The sequence below is a fragment of the Ambystoma mexicanum genome, chromosome 6p (assembly GCF_040938575.1).
Source record: "Ambystoma mexicanum isolate Mex_15411 chromosome 6p, UKY_AmexF1_1, whole genome shotgun sequence".
In the NCBI taxonomy this organism is placed as follows: domain Eukaryota; kingdom Metazoa; phylum Chordata; class Amphibia; order Caudata; family Ambystomatidae; genus Ambystoma; species Ambystoma mexicanum.
In genome coordinates, this window is record NC_090935.1 from 1,086,592,846 (window position 1) to 1,086,610,752 (window position 17,907).

Below are 17,907 nucleotides of genomic sequence, written 5' to 3' on the forward strand. Positions count from 1 at the left end.
AGGAAAACCGTGCAGTCGGACGATGTTTTCGAGAAATTCTTGGGCCAGAGTTGCTGCTGTTGGCAAGCCCTTGAGCGGAATGAAATGCGCCATCTTGGAGAATAAGTCCACGATTACTAGAATCGTATTGTATCCGGAGCATGGAGGTAGATCGGTGATGAAGTCCATAGAAAGCGTATGCCAAGGGCGAGGTGGGATGTCAATAGGGCGTAAGAGGCCTGCTGGTCTTTCCTTTTGACTCTTGTTTTGGGCGCATACTCCACAGGACATTATAAAGTCTCTGATATCTTTTTTCCAAGACGGCCACCAGAAGTAGCGCTTGATCTTTTCTGAGGTCTTGGCCATACCGGGATGTCCTTCCATTAAAGAATCGTGATAACAAGAGATTACTTTTTTCTGTAAATCTGTGCTGGGTAGGTATAATCGTTCTTGGAAATACAATAAGTTGTCCTTTACTGCAAAGTCCTTTCCCTGCAGATGCCAATTCTGTATGTCTGCTGGAGTTACAAGTTGCCTGGCTTTATTCTTAACTTCCTCTATGGATTCTGTGGCGATTACACCCAGAATTCTTTGTTCGGGAATGATTGGTACAGGTTTAGGGTTGATCAAGTGTTCTTCCACTCCCATCCGAGAAAGGGCATCAGCTTTACCGTTCTTTGTACCAGGTCGATAGGTAATTATGAAGTCAAACTCGGCAAAGAATAATGCCCAACGGAGTTGTCTAGAGGATTGGGCTTTTGCGGTTTTCAAATATTGCATGTTTCGGTGATCCGTAATCACAGTAACGGTGTGTCGGGCCCCAAGCAGATAATGCCGCCAGGCCTTAAAGGCAGACTTGATAGCCAGAAGTTCCTTGTCAGTAATCGTGTAATTGATTTCAGGAGGCGAGAATTTGCGGGACCAAAATGCCACGGGATGCAACTGATTGGTTACCGGGTCCTTTTGTGATAGAACTGCCCCCATGGCAAGGCTTGAAGCATCAGTTTCCACGATGTAGGGGAGTTCGGGGCGAGGGTGTTTTAAGATTGGTGCAGAGATAAATTTAGTCTTCAAATCCTGGAAAGCTTGTTCCGCCTCGGTAGACCATTCAAAACGTTTGTTTTTCTTTAACAAGGCAGTGATGGGCTGGACTATTCGAGAGAATTCGGGGATAAACCTGCGGTAAAAGTTAGCGAAGCCTAACATGCTTTGCACACCTTTTACGGAGGATGGTGATGGCCATTTGAGAACTGCATCGACCTTCTTTGAATCCATACGCACTCCGCCAGGTGATAATATGAATCCCAAGAATTCAACTTCAGTCACGTTGAAAACACATTTTTCCAACTTAGCGAAAAGTTTGTGTTGACGCAATCTTTCGAGGACCATTTTCACGTGTTTCCGATGTTCAGATTCCGATGAAGAATAAACGAGGATGTCGTCAATGTAAACAACAACACACACATCTATGAGCTCTCTGAGGACATCGTTCATAAAATATTGAAAGGCGGCCGGGGTATTGCAAAGTCCGAAGGGCATGACCTGATATTCAAATAGCCCATACTTGGTGCGGAAGGCCGTCTTCCATTCATCGCCCTCTTTTACTCGTACCAAGTGGTAAGATCCTCTAAGATCCAGCTTTGTATAAATGCATGCTTTTCTGACTTGGTCCAGGAGTTCAGGGATCAAAGGTAACGGATATCTATTCTTAACGGTGATCTGGTTCAGGGAGCGATAATCTATACAAGTTCTAAGGTCTCCTTCCTTTTTTGGAACGAAGAACAAAGCTGAAGAAGCAGGGGACTTGGAAGGACGAATAAACCCATTTGCCAGGTATTGATCCAGGTATTGTCGAAGGTGAAGGTTCTCAGGCTCGGTGAGGGCATAAATTCTACTACAAGGAGGAGTAGATCCAGGTATCAGGTCTATCTGGCAGTCATAAGACCTATGAGGAGGTAGAGAGTTAGCCTGATCCTTCCGGAAAACATCTTGGTATTCTAGGTATTCGGGAGGTAACTGGGGAGTCTCTGAAGAAATTGCTGCCAGTGCAACACCAGGTGGAGGGTGACAAGTAGAGACACATTCTGGAAACTGGACCGTTCTTGCTCGCCAATCGATCAGAGGATTGTGTTTCTCTAACCAAGGTATTCCTAGAATAATCTGAAACTGAGGGGCCTTGATCACATCGAACGCGATCTTCTCAAGGTGTCCATCTTGACTTACTAGCGTCACCTCTTGAGTGGTATGCGTTACTGGCCCGGAGGCTATCTCCGTACCATCCACGGTAGTAATGACGTCCTTTACAGCCTTGGGACAAAGAGTTAGATTCATCCTCAAAACCATTTCATGATCCACATAATTGCCGATGGCACCGCTGTCGACGTAAGCTTCAATTGCATGTAATCGATCCGGATTATCAGGGCTAATGAGGACCATAGGTATCACGAAGTGCGAGGTCACGGAACTGGTTTTCACGCTCGGCAAGAGGACCTCTATTCTTGTCGGGCGAGGTCGTTTCCCTGCTCAGAGTTTGTAACTTTGGTAACTGCAGCTCCTACTGCCTTCTTGGCAGGTTTCACCGGACAGTCTCGAAGAAAGTGCCCTGAGTTTCCGCAATAGAGGCATAATTGCAACTGTTTTCTCCTTTCCCGCTCCTTTTGTGTCAGAGGACCTTTCAGACCCCCTATTTACATGGGTTCCCCGGAGTCTACTCCTTTGGAAGGAGTTGGCAGTTTGGAAAATACTCGAGCATCAAACTTGGAACGATCGGCCTTCCTGTTCTGCAGTCTGTGATCTATTTGAACGACTAAGTCTATATAGTCCGAACAATCTTGTGGGGGATTCACTACTTGGGCTAACACATCTTTGAGCTCTCCACGTAGACCTCTATAAAACAGCGTAATCCTTTTGTCCTCAGGCCATTGAGTTTCCACTATCAGTCTGTTGAAAGACGCAATATAAGCCAAAAGGTCTTGATTACCTTGTCGCAACGAAAGAAGCTCATTGTCCAAGGCCTGCCCCTGTGAATGTCTTGCGAACAGTTTTTCCATACTGAGCTGAAAAGCTTGAAAATCATGGAGGACCGGATCATCTTGATTTACTAGAGGGATCGACCAGTCTGCCGCATTGCCGCTAAGGTACGAAAGCACGAAAGCTACTTTAGCTTGATCAGTTGGAAAGGCTGCTGGCCGGCATAAGAAATGCAACCGGCACTGATTGATAAATACTGCAAACCTCTTTGGGTCACCAGAAAATCGTTCGGGCGGAGCCAGAGGTACATTCCCAGGTAGGTTGATCTGCACTGGATTCATAGAGGATGTAGAAGGAAGATTTCCCCCAGATGCGGGTAACGGGGTCTGTCCGGCTTGTGACTGTAGCAATTGTCTAGCGAGATCATCTGTTCGCTCCTTGGAAATAATCAGTTCCCTTCTTAGAGCGTTCGTTTCCTGACGGGCTGCATGCACTTCTGCCCTTAGTTCCCCAAGTAACTGGGCTAGCTGGTCGGTATCCGAGGTTTCCATAGCGCCTGGACGGGAGTTTTGTGGTGGGCTTTGCGTTCTGTAACGCTCACCTGATTCCCGTAGAGGCGCCGGTCTTGACTGGGCGTATACCGTATCTTCAAAGGTGATGTGTAACACACGGCTGGCTCTTTGGGCTGGACCTCTGTGCACTGTATGTCTGACTCGAAGGGTAAGATGTCTGCAGATAGAAAATATGGGATTAAGGAAATGGGTTATTGAATGTCTCTCTCTTCTTCCCTTTCTCTTCTCCTGTAGAACCCCAAAGGTTAACGCTCTCACCTTAGGTAAGTGAACGCTGTGCTCTCCATCTGCCTCGGGGCAGGGTGCTGTAACCAGTTTCTTCACTGGATAAGGAGAGCAGGCTTCTTGACTTCAGAGGACTGCTGTCCGTCGTTTACTGCACGAACGGTAAGTTTCGAGTAATTCTAATGTCTTTAAAGTCTTTAGTAATGATGTCTCTTGTTTTGCAGGGTTCCTGCGATGGCGGATGACGGGCTGAAGTGAGTTGAAGATGGAGCCCGTGTGATGAATAGAAGCGCCTGGAAGCACGTAAGTAAGCGCTTGTTGCCTGCTTCACGATGCGCTCTAATTGTCTTTTTATTTTGCAGGTACAAGTTCGGAGCGGCTGCAGGGTGCCGGAATACCCACTGGGTTAGATGTGGAAAGGAGTAATGGCACGTGAGTATTAAAGTTCCCCAATGTCTTTAAACGCACCTTGTTTTGTCTTTCAGATGCGGGATGCAGCGCCGAAGGCCTCCGGAGCGTGCGAAGAGTTGGTAAGCTTTTGTCTTTCAGATGCCGGAATGCAGTGTGAAGACCTCCGGAGCGCACGAAGAGTAGGTAAGCCTTTGTCTTTCAGATGCCGGAATGCAGCGCGAGGCGTTGGTGACAGCCGATGGACCAGGTAAGTGAAGAGCTGTCACTGAAGACCGTAATGCTAACCTGTTCTTTCTTGTCTTTATAGGTGTTGCTGAAGACTGGATTCAGGATGGTAAGTTTTTTCCTTAGGCCCAGGATCAGATGCAGAAGACACGATGAGCGTTCTGCTGCAGAGGATGCAGAATAACGCAAAGCAAGATTCATCCATCGGGTGTGGTTTAAATAGCCTCCTGTAGTGCTTAGATGTCTCCTTCCACAGCCACGCCTAGGTAAGAAAAGAGTTCCTGCTTTCCAGAAGAGTTCCAGTGTTCTGAATCTAGGGAGTGGCTCCTGCCCCACCCAACAGGAAAAGTAGTTCCAAACAGAAGAGGATCAGAGGCTCAACTGGCAGGCAAGTAAGCAGCATGGTCTGCTGCAGGTAAGTCCACCCAAGCATTATGAGCCCGGCGCTTCCAGCGCTGGGACTGGGCATATTTATGAGCCTGGTGCCACTGGCGCCAGGACTGGGTCCAAAAGGTCCCAATTGGGACTGGTTGGCACTTGGAACCTGGGTTATGGATCTGCTTCCAAGGGAGTTGGGAAAACCCTGACCATTTGGAAGCAGAGATCATGACAGTGCCACAGGCCCAGTATAGGTCCACAGGGGATGCTGTCCTTGCTCGCAGGTTCGTGAGCTCCATTACTTCTGAGAATTTCTTGTTGCTGCCTAATTGAATGGCCCCTGTCAATCTGAAACATAAAGAATATTGTGTGAGTGCCTTTATATGTACAGGTAGAAACAAAAAAAGAGGTAGAGCTAAAGCTTCTATCTGGCTAGGGCACAATGGAAACCTAAAAGGAATCAGACACACCAAACCAAAAACAGTGTGCCCTATTGCAATTGTAGTGGATTAATTTCTAGACCACCAAGAATATACCATATGCATTTATGATAAATTCAAAATGTATTTTGAAGATATAATTTTCAGTACAAAAATATCCTAAACAAACATATAATCACCACATTTTTATATGAAACAACCAATCTGGAATCCCCCAGGGGCGCGGTGCAAGATGGCTGCGGGCTAACAGAGTTCCTGCAGGCTCGGAAACGGAATCGGATGAAAATGCCTAAAAGAACTGACTGAGGAAGACATATATGGCAGAAACACAATGAGCAACCGTCCAGGATCCAGAGGACACCTTGCACAAGAAAATCAGGCCACAGAGAGAGAAGATCGTTACAGTCAGCTCTTCTAAGCTCGAGGCACTGACGATCTCGCCAATTTCACCCTGCATTCGCAATGGGCAAGCCGACCGCAACAACGAACTGTCAGACCGGGGCCCACACAGGCCACACCCGAGGCAGGAACGAATCACCTGCCACGCATAGCAGAGCCCACCCGGCACCACTGCATGCCCATTAACAGAGCGAACCTCCCGACGTAGCAGAAAGACGCAGGGGTAAGCCCCCGGCAGGAAGGCGGGAAAGTAGTTTTAGCTGCCCGAGCCACGCATCAACCCGACCCACCCCCAGACTGCCACCAGCGGGGCCTGGGGCGAACAAGAGCCTCCCAGCCACAGACAGCCCACAGTAGAGCGCGGAGGGCTCCGGCCCAAGAGCACCGGCAACACAGCACACCCCCAAGCTGAACTAACAGACCGGCGAAGCAAAAGGCACAGCGCTAAGCCCCCATCGGACAAGGGAAGAAGAAGGGACAGGTGCCCCCTACCACTCCGCAATCCGAAACACCTCTGGATGGCCGCTGCTGGGGCCGGAGGCACCTCTGAGCCCCCAAGCACCTGGTAGCCCACAGTAGAGAGCACAGGACCCTGACCAGAGACCAACGCAGCAGCACACCCGAACCGGACTAACCAGAGGACGATCAGCACGGAGAAGTCTCCAACAGCCGAAGGCTGCACCACAAGTAAGCAGGACTAAGGGGTGCCACACAAGTGCAAAAAAAAACAAAGCTTTAGCAATAATTAATTAGGAGGAAACTAAAGACTCCCAGTGACAAAGCTCCAGAAGCACCTAAGTGGGAGACCCAATACCAAGCACTCTGCACCTGTACCCCGCCCAAGACTGCCACCCACAGGAAGCCACTTTACCCAGCAGCAACACACGGCTCGCGGGCCCACAATCTGCAAAGGAGCTCCCAGAGGAAAACACACCAGGCCCCCACACAATGCCCGACAGGGCTCGGAAACAGGTAGGCAAAGCCCCCCCCAACCGGCGGCCACAGACAAAGCGCAGCACCTGGACCCAATCACCAGGCACACACCCCTTTCATGCTGTCAGAAGGAGCGAAAATAAGTAAACGCCACCCTAGCCCATACAAACCGTAAGGACGGAGAAGCCCACCCAACACGCACCCATGGGCGGTAGAACAGGCCTCCCGCACACGGCACACGCACACCAAGAGGCGCATCAGTCTAACAGGAGTACCACACACCCGCTGTAGCCAACACGGATCGAGACAGCACATAGCAAGTAAACCGGGCAAAGGACCAAGACCACGCAGGTGATAAGGCGCCCAACCCGCTTGCAGAAACAGCACCTCACGTCGGTCCCACACCCACTCCCACTCAAACAGGGGGGAGAATCGAACAAAAACCCAAGGAGGCAGAACTCCGGCAAGCTCGCACAGGCCGCATGACTCCCCAATCCGCCACCGCCACTGGCTCAAAGGGGCAGTGGGAAGACGCAGCGGCAACAACCTCAAAATCGAGAACCCTCGAGAACTCATAATTGAGAGGGTACACAGAGCACCTATCCTGAAACCACCTCCCGATCAGCGCCCCCGAATAATAACTATGCGCTTGCTCAACTTCCAGCATAAAATGGTGATCCTAAAAGCATACAGAGCAGCAGGCCCAATCAGAGTTGGAACAGCAGACATTTGAATATTCAACGACTACTCACTGGAGGTCTCCAGGAGACGCAAAGAATTCAGCCCGATCTTTGAAACAATGAAGACTTCAGACTACCGCCGCTATCTGAAATTTCCAGCAACATGGTGCGTTCAAATCGACAAGCAATGGCACACCTTCGAAGACCCGAAAGCGGCATGGCGCTTCCTCCAGCAGCACAACATGGTTACCTCAGACTTTGAGCAACCACCACTCGAAGCCCAACATTCGGAAAAAACAACGCCCCCCCCACCAACCCATATAGACCACATGCAAGCGGGAAGTGGAAAAAAACTGCCGCAAACCTAAAGGATGGGGGCCTAAGCAGTGAAAGTGTAAGGCTGCACACCGCCTCCTCACTACAAACTCCATCCAAGGCCCAAACTGGGTTGGATAAGCAATTAAACTCTGGATCCATGTGCTTGTCGCAACATACGCATCCTTATTAAAACACCAAGCGAGCAAGATCGAGTCTTGACAACAGCCGCTTCCGTCCGAAAGAGGCGCGCCACAGCCTCGAAACGGAACAAGAGACAGTGAAAAGCACTCGAAGCTGGTTGCCACACGAGGGGAACGGGGAAACCACAAACAATGGCCCCCCCAAAACTCATGCAAGGACGCAAAGGCCCTTTGTTGGGGCAGGGCGAACGGTTAAGCCCACCAAACGTTTGAATCAAGTTGTTTGTTTAAGGGTTGTTGTAGGGTCAGGTTGGAGCCTTATTGAGTTGCATGCTCCCCACAACAAACGGCATAAACCCTCCCAGAACAGGCACGTATACACCAAGGCAGATTCAATCGACCAACAGAACATACGCAAAGACACACACATACAATCAATGGCCTCGGAAATCACCCTAGTAACGCTAAATATCCAAGACCTGGGCCACCCTATCAAATGCAGACAATTGTTAAACAACATGCAGGATCTCCACAGGGACATAATCTACCTCCAAGAAACCGATCTTGGCGCCACAGAATCTGGAAAACTACAGCAGGGGTGGGTAGGCATAGCACTCCACTCCCCACAACAGGGAAAAAGAGGGGTATCCACCCTCATTAATAATCCGGTCCCATTCCGGGTTCACAATACAGTCGCAGACAAAGAAGGCAGATACATCCTAGTCCAGGGACTCGTGCACCAGCATCCCATCACGCTCCTAAATGTATATGCCCCCACCTCGGACTCCCCATCCTTCTTCACCGAGATGTTCGCAATATGCGCACAATACATGGGCAATATCACGCTCATAGGGGGAGACCTCAATGTCATCCTGGATCCCATACTGGAACGCCAGGGCACGGCCCCTGGAGGCCCCGCCACACTGAAGAAACAAGCAGCCCTCCAGTCCCTAATGCAAGAGCTCCGCCTATATGATATATGGAGAGATAAACACAGACAAAATCATGACTACACGTTCTACTCTCACCCACACGATAGCTACTCCCGACTGGACTACTGGCTAACCCCAGCAAATACACTCCACTTAGTATCAGAATGCAGGATCCTCCCGACAGTCCTTTCAGACCATGCCCCGGTCCTCCTATGCATTTCCCTCCCTGACACCGTGCGCAAACCTCCCTCTTGGAGACTAAATCTCTGTATGCTTTAATACCCAGATCTCCTGGAGCACAGGGGTGTTGCTAAGTCTGGAAAAGACCCGGGGCTACCCTAATGTCGGAACTGTCAGAACTGGGGGCTAGCTAGCCTTTTGGTTGTTGCTCCTGGGATTCTATCAGGGGCTACAACCAAAAGACCTCTGCTGGAGCACCTCGTAACTGACACCGAGCGGTTCTGGGATTCCAACCTGGTACAGGGCTACACAACCTATAAGTGCTGGGATGCCTTCAAGGCCTACATAAGGGGACAGTGTATATCGCGCTGGGTGCACAAGCGTGAGACCTGGGGGGAGGAAATCACCCAACAAACAGCTGAACTGAGTAAAACAGAGAGGGAACACAAGAGATCTAGTGACAAACACCTAAATCCACAACTGAACAAACTTCGTGCCAACATCAGACAGATAACCACCGACAGGGCCCAAAAGTCCTACATCAGGTGGTCCCAGGCATATTACTTCAAAAGCGACAAACCACTGAGGACAATGGCCCTGGCCCTAAAGCAGAGACAAGCCATGCAAACCATAGTCACAATACGTGATAAAGAAGGGAAACCTCTAGCAGGGGACACCATAGTTAATGCACGGTTTGCTGAGTTTTATAGAGAGCTCTACACAACCTCAGACGCATCCACAACTCCAGATATAGATCACTTCCTAGACTCTATACAGATCCCGAAAATTCCCCCGGGCCACATTCCCGCCCTCAAAACACGCATCACTACAGCCGAAATAACAAGCGCCATAGCCGCACTGTCTGCTGGAAAAGAAGCACGGCCAGACGGGATCCCTATAGATCTCTATAAGGAACTAGGGGGCGACATCGCACTCCGACTAGAGGAAGTATTCGCGAAGCAATTTCCCGGGGCCGCCTACCTCAATCTATGCTTGCGGCAAACATAGTAGTCTTCCATAAGGAGGGGCGGGACCCTGAAATATGCGGCTCATGTAGGCCCATCTCTCTCATAAACACAGACGGCAAGATCTTAGCAAAGTGCCTAGCCAGACGGATAGAAAATAGCCTCCCAAACATCATCCACAAAGATTAAACAGGCTTCATACGCAACAGACACTCGAGCGACAACATAAGAAGACTGCTGCATTTGGTAACAGGAGATAGAGACCCAGAAGACCTAATCCTAGCAGTAGACGCCGAAAAGGCTTTTGACAAAGTGCAGTGGGAGTTCATATTTAAAGCCCTCCCACGCTATGGCTTCCCCCGTACTTACTCCAATTGATTAGACTGTAATACACGGGTCCCACAGCTCCTGTTGTCACCAATGGCATTACCTCCCCGGCATTTGTCTTGCAATCATCGGACACATGCCAAGGATGCCCGTTTTTCGCCACTGCTATATGCGCTTTCCATAGAACCTATAGCGATCAAACTCAGGGCGGACAAGGGATGGGCAGGTATCACACAGGGGGGGGGGAACAACGCATATCCCTCTACGCAGACGATATGCTACTCTACGTCAGTGAAGGCCGCATATCCCTCACATACATCCGGATGCTACTAATGGAGGTGGACCCAATGGCGTGGCACACAATCAACTGGAGCAAATCCAAGGTCATGCACCTGCGCCCAGATATCCCATGGGACCCAGGGCCACATAAAATACATTGGCAATGTCAGCGCCTCATTGGAGAACATCAGAGATCTAAACTACACAAGTAAAATCTCGGGCATATCCCAGGACGTAAAAAGATGGGACACTCTAGCCCTCTCCTTGACCGGGCGCATAAACGCCCTAAAAATGAACTTGTTCCCCAAACTTACATACATCGCTATAGTAGCCAGTTATAATGTCTAAAATAAAATGTCAAAAAAAATAATCTCGAAAAAAAATGTTGAAAAAATAATTTGCATGTGTTTTTTTTTAATTTGTATGTTATTTTTGGGTTTAGCTAGTAAAAAAAAAACAGGGGGATGGGGGGGACTATAAACCCATTTCTATGATGATCCCAGTCAGCCCGACAACAGACTCCCTGAAAGAGCTAGACAGAGCAATAGCCAAGTTTATCAGTCCTGCAGGTCACTAAAACCAATGAAGGCCTTGCGGCCCCCTCGCTGAGGGCTACTACCAAGCGGCGCAGGTTTTTTGGATGAAGCGATGGCTTGACGTGTGAGACACGTCCAGCTGGAGGGCTATAGAGGTAGGGATGATGAAACCACTCACCCCAATCGAAATCATGGCCATCCCCCCAAGTGAGCTCCCCCACACCTAAAAGAACACCCAATTATCGGGCCCACTATTACCCAATGGCACAAACTCCGGGTGGCCCAAGGGATCCAAACTCGGCACGCACCACCATGGTCCAGCATCAGGGCAATACTTTCATATGGACTAACACAAAAAATACACCACAAACAAGACCTAGAATGGGCCAGCATATGACTAATGGATATAAGTGATGAGGGTAAGCTGCAGTCATTTCAAAACACACACACTAGATTGGGTTTGAACGCAGGCGGCTGGCTCACTTATCGCACAATCTGTAATACTATTTGCCACCACACCTCATGGACCCCTCAACCACAGTCCCCAGCGCCCCTTGCGAGGCACAGATGGAACAACACCTAGATACCTTCCCACACTTACGCACCTTCTATCAAATGGCAATATCGAACAATCTAGGGCGGAACCACACTCTAGCGCGCACATGGTCCGAGGACCTAGGCACCCAAATAGAGACCTCAGAAATACTGGAATACTATGCAGCCATTCCCTTAAAATCCACCAACCTATAAAACAGAGAGATCCCATATAAAATCATACAGCGGCTCTACCACACCGCCACAACACTCCACCAGATGGGGATTGCCCAATCGAACGAATGCAGGAAGGAGTGCGGATCCATAGGCACGATGGGACACATACTTTGGCACTGCCCCAAACTATCACAATATTGGCGGGGAGTCCTCAGACAGATAGGGGGCATCAATGGGGCTAATGTCGCATTCACACCTGAGGTAATGCTGATGGGGGCCGATGCAGATGATTGCCACGAGGACTCGCTGACCCGCAGACTCATAGGCTTAATACTATTCATGGCCAGGAAACTACTGATAATCCATTGGAGAGATAAGGCCCCCCACCATCTGAGCGCACAGAGCTTCTAGCGAAAACATGCAGAATGGAACTAGTGGCAGTAGCAAGGAAACAGACAAATAACCCCTTGAGGGTGATATCATTCTGTGCACTAACAGACTTGTACACACAAGAGGCAAAAGAGATAAGGGAACAAACAACAACAGACATGAGCACATTCAGGGGGGACTGACACAAACGTATAGGGTACAACTAATCCGTTAAAACGAAAAGAGCAATTGTGTGACAAGATCATGGGCACAGAGCGAGGACGCAACTACTAGGAGCAACTCACAGTCTGGGTTGGGTGGGGGGGATGGAGAGCCACAGCGATCATTGTTCAGCCGACAGGGGCTTTAAACCTAAAGGGACTTGGCGCAAGCAATATCAATGCCGCAGTACTTTATGCTCTCCAATGTTTGGTTTGGTTTTGTACCACGTTTAATGAAATGCCAATAAAAAGATGTTTGAAAAGAAAAAATCTATTCATAAACTGGAGCACAGTTGTTACTCCCACACCCTCTCGTGTTTCTCCTCCGAAAACCTCATCTCATACATACCACACGCAGACCATACTCTCAAACATAGTAAGGAAAGCACAACACAATGGACAACATTTGGAGACAATTTTGAAAAAAATAGAACACAATCAAGACAAAACAAAATTTGTCTTCAATTTCTAAGGTTCATGAATTGGTTTCGAACCATATTTAAATAAGGTGCCAATCCTTAATGACCAAGATATTCAACTGTACTAATTGTGTGTCCTTTGTCATCGTCGACTCGAGTTTCGGCTATCAACAGGGGGTCCTAGATATATTTCTCGGTAGAAGACAGGAAGGCAGGGTCAGGTGTCAGCTGTGGAGGACACACAAAAAGGTATATATAAATGGTTGTCCTTCCACTGTAACCAATGCCCAGCAACCCTTGAGAATAAGCAGGGAGACCCCCTAACTGTGAGATCAATGGTCTAAATGTGTGAATCAAAGGTAGACGGTGACCAGCGCAGCTACCCAAAACGGTGTGCCAAATCCAGGGGGACACAGAGCTAGAGCATTCTTGAAGATACATGAAAAGTCTTTAGTAAATTGGGACTGTGAAAGAGACATGCAGTCAACGCATGCAGTTAAGACTGGAAACGAGGTGGGTGTATAATTCTACATTGTGGAGCAGAATAAATGCTAACCGCCAGGCATGGCCAGGCATGTCTAAAGTGATGCAGTATACTGCTTTGGAACAACCCACAACCGGCATGTCCAAGGGGTAAATACAACCGGGGCGAGTCCTAGTGCGTCGCGTATGCAGTACTACGATGAAAGGAAACGGAGCCAACCCGCGTGTGAGTACGGGGATGCTTAAGTCAATCAAAAGCAGAGGCACGTCATGCAGAAGACCATGCTAGTGGCCGTATCTGTCGGTGCCTCCAGATTATGGCATCCAGGTCCAAAGCATCTGTACAATGGAGGGCTGGTAGAACTCCTCTGACTGCAAGCACACACAAAACAACAAAGAAAACAGTGTGTCTCTAGTTAATACACGCATCTGATACAATCAGGGGTGGACTGGGAACCAAAAGAGGCCCTGGAAATAATTTGAAAAGTGGCCCCATATATCACATTTTCACCAACACCAGCCATTTTCCTATGGGAAAAATTAGAAATGCAACACAAAAGAGGCCCAGGGTGCTGAGGCCTACTAGGAAATCTCCTGAGTTCCCAATAGGCGAGTCCACTCCTGGGCAAATACTACTAGAATAGATGCCTTGATATATGATTGGTTATTTACAACGAGCTTAATACCCGACCCGGGAATGGAACCTGTGTTGCTCCGTGAGGCATTGCTTCAAAGGTGAGCACGTTGCCCTGAGCTACTCTAACTGGACTCCCTTGACATTATGAGAGCTGTTGCCCCAGATTAGTAGAGGAGTCATGGCGTTTCCCTCTTGATCTTGGATACAAGACAGTAAAATAGCATTCGAGGAGGAAGTAGGCATTTTAAAAATGAATTATTCTAATGAAGATATTCGCTCTTTATCCAGGAAGCTTATCATTCGCGCAAATCTCCCTGTGTCACCTGAAGCATAGAGGAAGTTCTTAACCTCCGGTTACAGTAGAACTCGCAGCTACTGGTCATTATTTTTATGAACAGTGTTGAGCGACTTCCATCCATTTTAAAAATAGAATGTCCCATCTTTGTTTCCGGAAAGAGGCGAATGCAACCGCATGTTCTTTGAAAGGGGGTGGTGAGTGATTCTGGGCTGCTTGCATGATACTCTGACAATAAGCAGCTTTCGCCATCTGAATTTCACGTTCTCGCTTTACTTGTGGTCTGCAGCGGATGCTAACATCCCGTCCCAAACCGCATTCAACCACATGTTTTTTTTTTTGTCATTTCATATTCACCTTTTTACCGTCCTTCAAGGCTTTGTTGAGCCTTATAACAGCTTTTTTTTAATTTTAATTTTTTAAAATTTCATAGAAGAGTTTTCTTTTTCTGGGACCGATGTCTGTAGGGACTCCTTAAGGTTATAGTTCAAAAGATAACAGGCGTGGCGTGCTCGTGCCCTGGTATCAAATACAGAAAACTCCAAAGTCAACGTGACATCTTGCATGAATAAATATATTGATAATATATCCCGCATCTAAATTGCATATGGACTTTGGAGTTTTCTGTATTTGATACCAGGGCATGGGCGCGCCACGTCTGTTATATTTTGAACTATATTTTCAGTGTTTGTAGGAGCTGTGGGGTGCACCTCTATTGTAACATTGGCAACGCAGCTCAGCCCCCTTCATGTATCTTTGAGTGGGCATAGCGCCCAACCTTAGGCATTATAGCCATTATCACTCTTTAAGGTTCAATGTGAAATGAAGCAGCTGACCTCGCTGCCTCCCAGAGAGGCACTTTGGCAGTATAGACTGTCCAGGGGGCAGCATTAAAGGATTCCCGTGATCGCGTTTGGGGACAGGGTCAGAGCTGGTAGTTTTATATGGCCTTTTCTTAGTTCATTCTCAAAATGTATGTCGTCTTCGGGTAGTTTTGCTCTGTTTGCTGTTATATTGTGGGAGGTGGCTGCATTTACAATGGGAATATCTTCATAAAAAAGGAATCCATAACTACTGAGTGTTTTAATGTCCTATAATGCCATCTCGAAACCGCTCTGCTTTCAGACTGCCTTTCCACAAAACCCCTCAGTACACATTGGACTATAGCACTTAGTTATCCATTAGGATATACACTATCTTTATGCATTCTCCCTTTTTTGTGTAAATTGAGGCTCTTCGTGGACTGTTATGTGGTGCTTGCGCACCCATAAGCCCAAACCATTGCATTACAGATGGGGAGAAATTGCACAAGAGAAAGGACACAAAGCTTGTAGGTGTTTGGTTATTTGCCTATCCATTGACTGCAGAGGGCTACGCTAATCCCTATGGTCATTCCCATCCAGTTCCCGCCCCTCCCCGCCCAAAACACATCCTTCTGGGATCTATTTGAGTTAACTTTATCAATCTTTACCATGTTTGAAGTTCCTGCCATTGTTTTTCAAAGCGGTCTTCTGAGAACCAATTACTTAATTGGAATTGTAAACCTGCTACTGTTGTAATTAAAATGTCTTAACCAAGTCTGCCTTCTGCCACTCGATTTGTAAGAACTATGCATGTCCTTCACTGAAGTCCCATTAAAAACAAGCACCTGCAAAGCAAACAGTTTTGGCTTGTGTATAAGGTACTAGGCATTTGCCAGACACTGCTATTTGATGCCCAGGCACTCGCACCATTTTGCACTTGCTACCGTCAATGGGCAGTTAATACCACTATGGCAGTGCCCGACAGGTGTCTTTCGCATTCCTACATAAAAGCCCAACATGTTGGCATTGCCAATGCGTGTTTTGATTTTAGTGTGGGCTATTAGACAGAGCTGTAAGTGCTGCCTATAATGTTAATGTTAATGTTGAAGGATATTTGTACCGCACACTATCACCACCGGAGTGGTCCTCTGGCACTCTGGCGGCTCTAAAAAAGGGAAGGGTGGGTGAGTTAGTGGGAATAAGCTGGAAAAGTGCAAGAGAGCAGTGATGTGCTGTTGGCAGCTTCAGCCCGGTGGGTCCGTTGACTGGGCTTGGGGTGTTTTACGGTCGGAAGTCATCATGTGCTGTTGTGCAAGTCTATGTGTGGTTTGTTGTGTTGTAGGCTTGTGGTTGTGTTTGGTTAGAGTTTGAGCGGTGTATGCAGAGGGGAGAAATTGTTAGTGGATCAGTTAATTGGCATTGCTGTCCTTGCAGTTATGTCTAGGTGTGGTGCTTGCTAATCTTCAATATCCTATCTAGATGTAAGGTAGGCTAGTGATCATTATTACACCCTAGTGTGGCACATGCTAACATTCAATTTCTATCTATATGTGACGCGGGCTAAGTTAAGAATTCCATCTAAGTGCGGCACATGCTGACATTCAATTTCTATCTAGATGCAAAGTAGGCTAGAGTTAAGAATTCCATTTAAGTGTGGCAAATGCTAACATTCGCAATCTTATCTAGATGCGACGCAGGCTAAAGTTAAGAATTCCGTCTAAGTGTGGCACATGCTAACATTGGGAAGTATGTTCGTGAATAATGCAAACAATGTTTACGGTCCAACCATGAGTAGATATAGGTTGGTGGTCATTAGTCTCTGTCAGTGTGCATAGTGTAAGTTTATGGCAGTGTACTTTATGGAGAGATAAGGTAGAGTGGCAGGAGCTTTCTGGAGTAGAGTAATTGCAGTTTCTGTTGGTGTCCGTTGATTGCCGGCTTCATTGGCTTCCCCTGCGGACACCTACAGACACATCTTGGAGCCGCCAATGTAGGAGCCGCCCATGTCCTTGGAGCCCTTAGCCACAGGGGCTGCCGGGCAGTGGGCTGCCAGGCAGTGGGCTGCCAGGGAGGAACAGTTAAGGCCAGGGTGCTAGCCAATCACGGGAGGGAGAGGGCTAGGAGGCGGGCTTTGCGACGGGGAAGAGCATCAGGGATAGCTGGGGCTGCAAAGCAGCACTCGGGGCCTGGAGGCAGCAAAAAGCAAGGCCCGAGATTTTAGAAGGGCCAGGGGGATCAAGGGGGCTCACCTGCTCACCTGGGGACACCGGATGTTAAATGTGCGATCCCCGGCTGCAGCAAGCGTGGTCTTCTGTGCCTGACGCAGGCATCCAGTCATGGGAGGGGGAGGGCTGCGAGGCGGGCTTTGGGACAGGGAAGAGGATCAGGGAGAGCCGGGGCTGCAAGGCAGCACTCGGGGCCTGGGGGCAGCAAAAGCAAGGGCCAAGATTTTAGAGGGGCCAGGGGGCTCAAGGGGGCTCACCTGCTCACCTGGGGATGGCGGATGTTAAATGTGCGATCCCCGGGTGCAGCAAGCGTGGTCTTCTGTGCCTGATGCAGGCATCCAATCACGGGAGGGGAGGGCTGCGAGGCGGGCATTGGGACAGGGAAGAGCATCAGGCAGAGCCAGGGCTGCAAGGCAGCATGCAGGGCCTGGGGGCAGCAAAAAGCAAGGCACAAGATTTTAGAAAGGCCAGGGGGCTCAAGGGGGCTCACGTGCTCGCCTGGGGACGCCGGATGTTAAATGCGCTATCCCAGTGTGCAGCAAACGTGGTATTCTGTGCTTGATGCAGGCATCCAATCACGGCAGGGGGAGGGCTGTGAGGTGGGCTTTGGTACGGAGAAGAGCATCAGGGAGAGCCGGGCTGCAAGGAACACGCAGGGCCTGGGGGTAGCAAAAGCAAGGGCCAAGATTTTAGAGGGGTCAGGGGGCTCAAGGGGGCTCACCTGCTCACCTGGGGACGCCGGATGTTAAATGTGCGATCCCCGGGTGCAGCATGCGTGGTCTTCTGTACCATGATGTAGGCATCCAGTCACGGGAGGGGAGGGCTGCGAGGCGGGCTTTGGGACGGGGAAGAGCA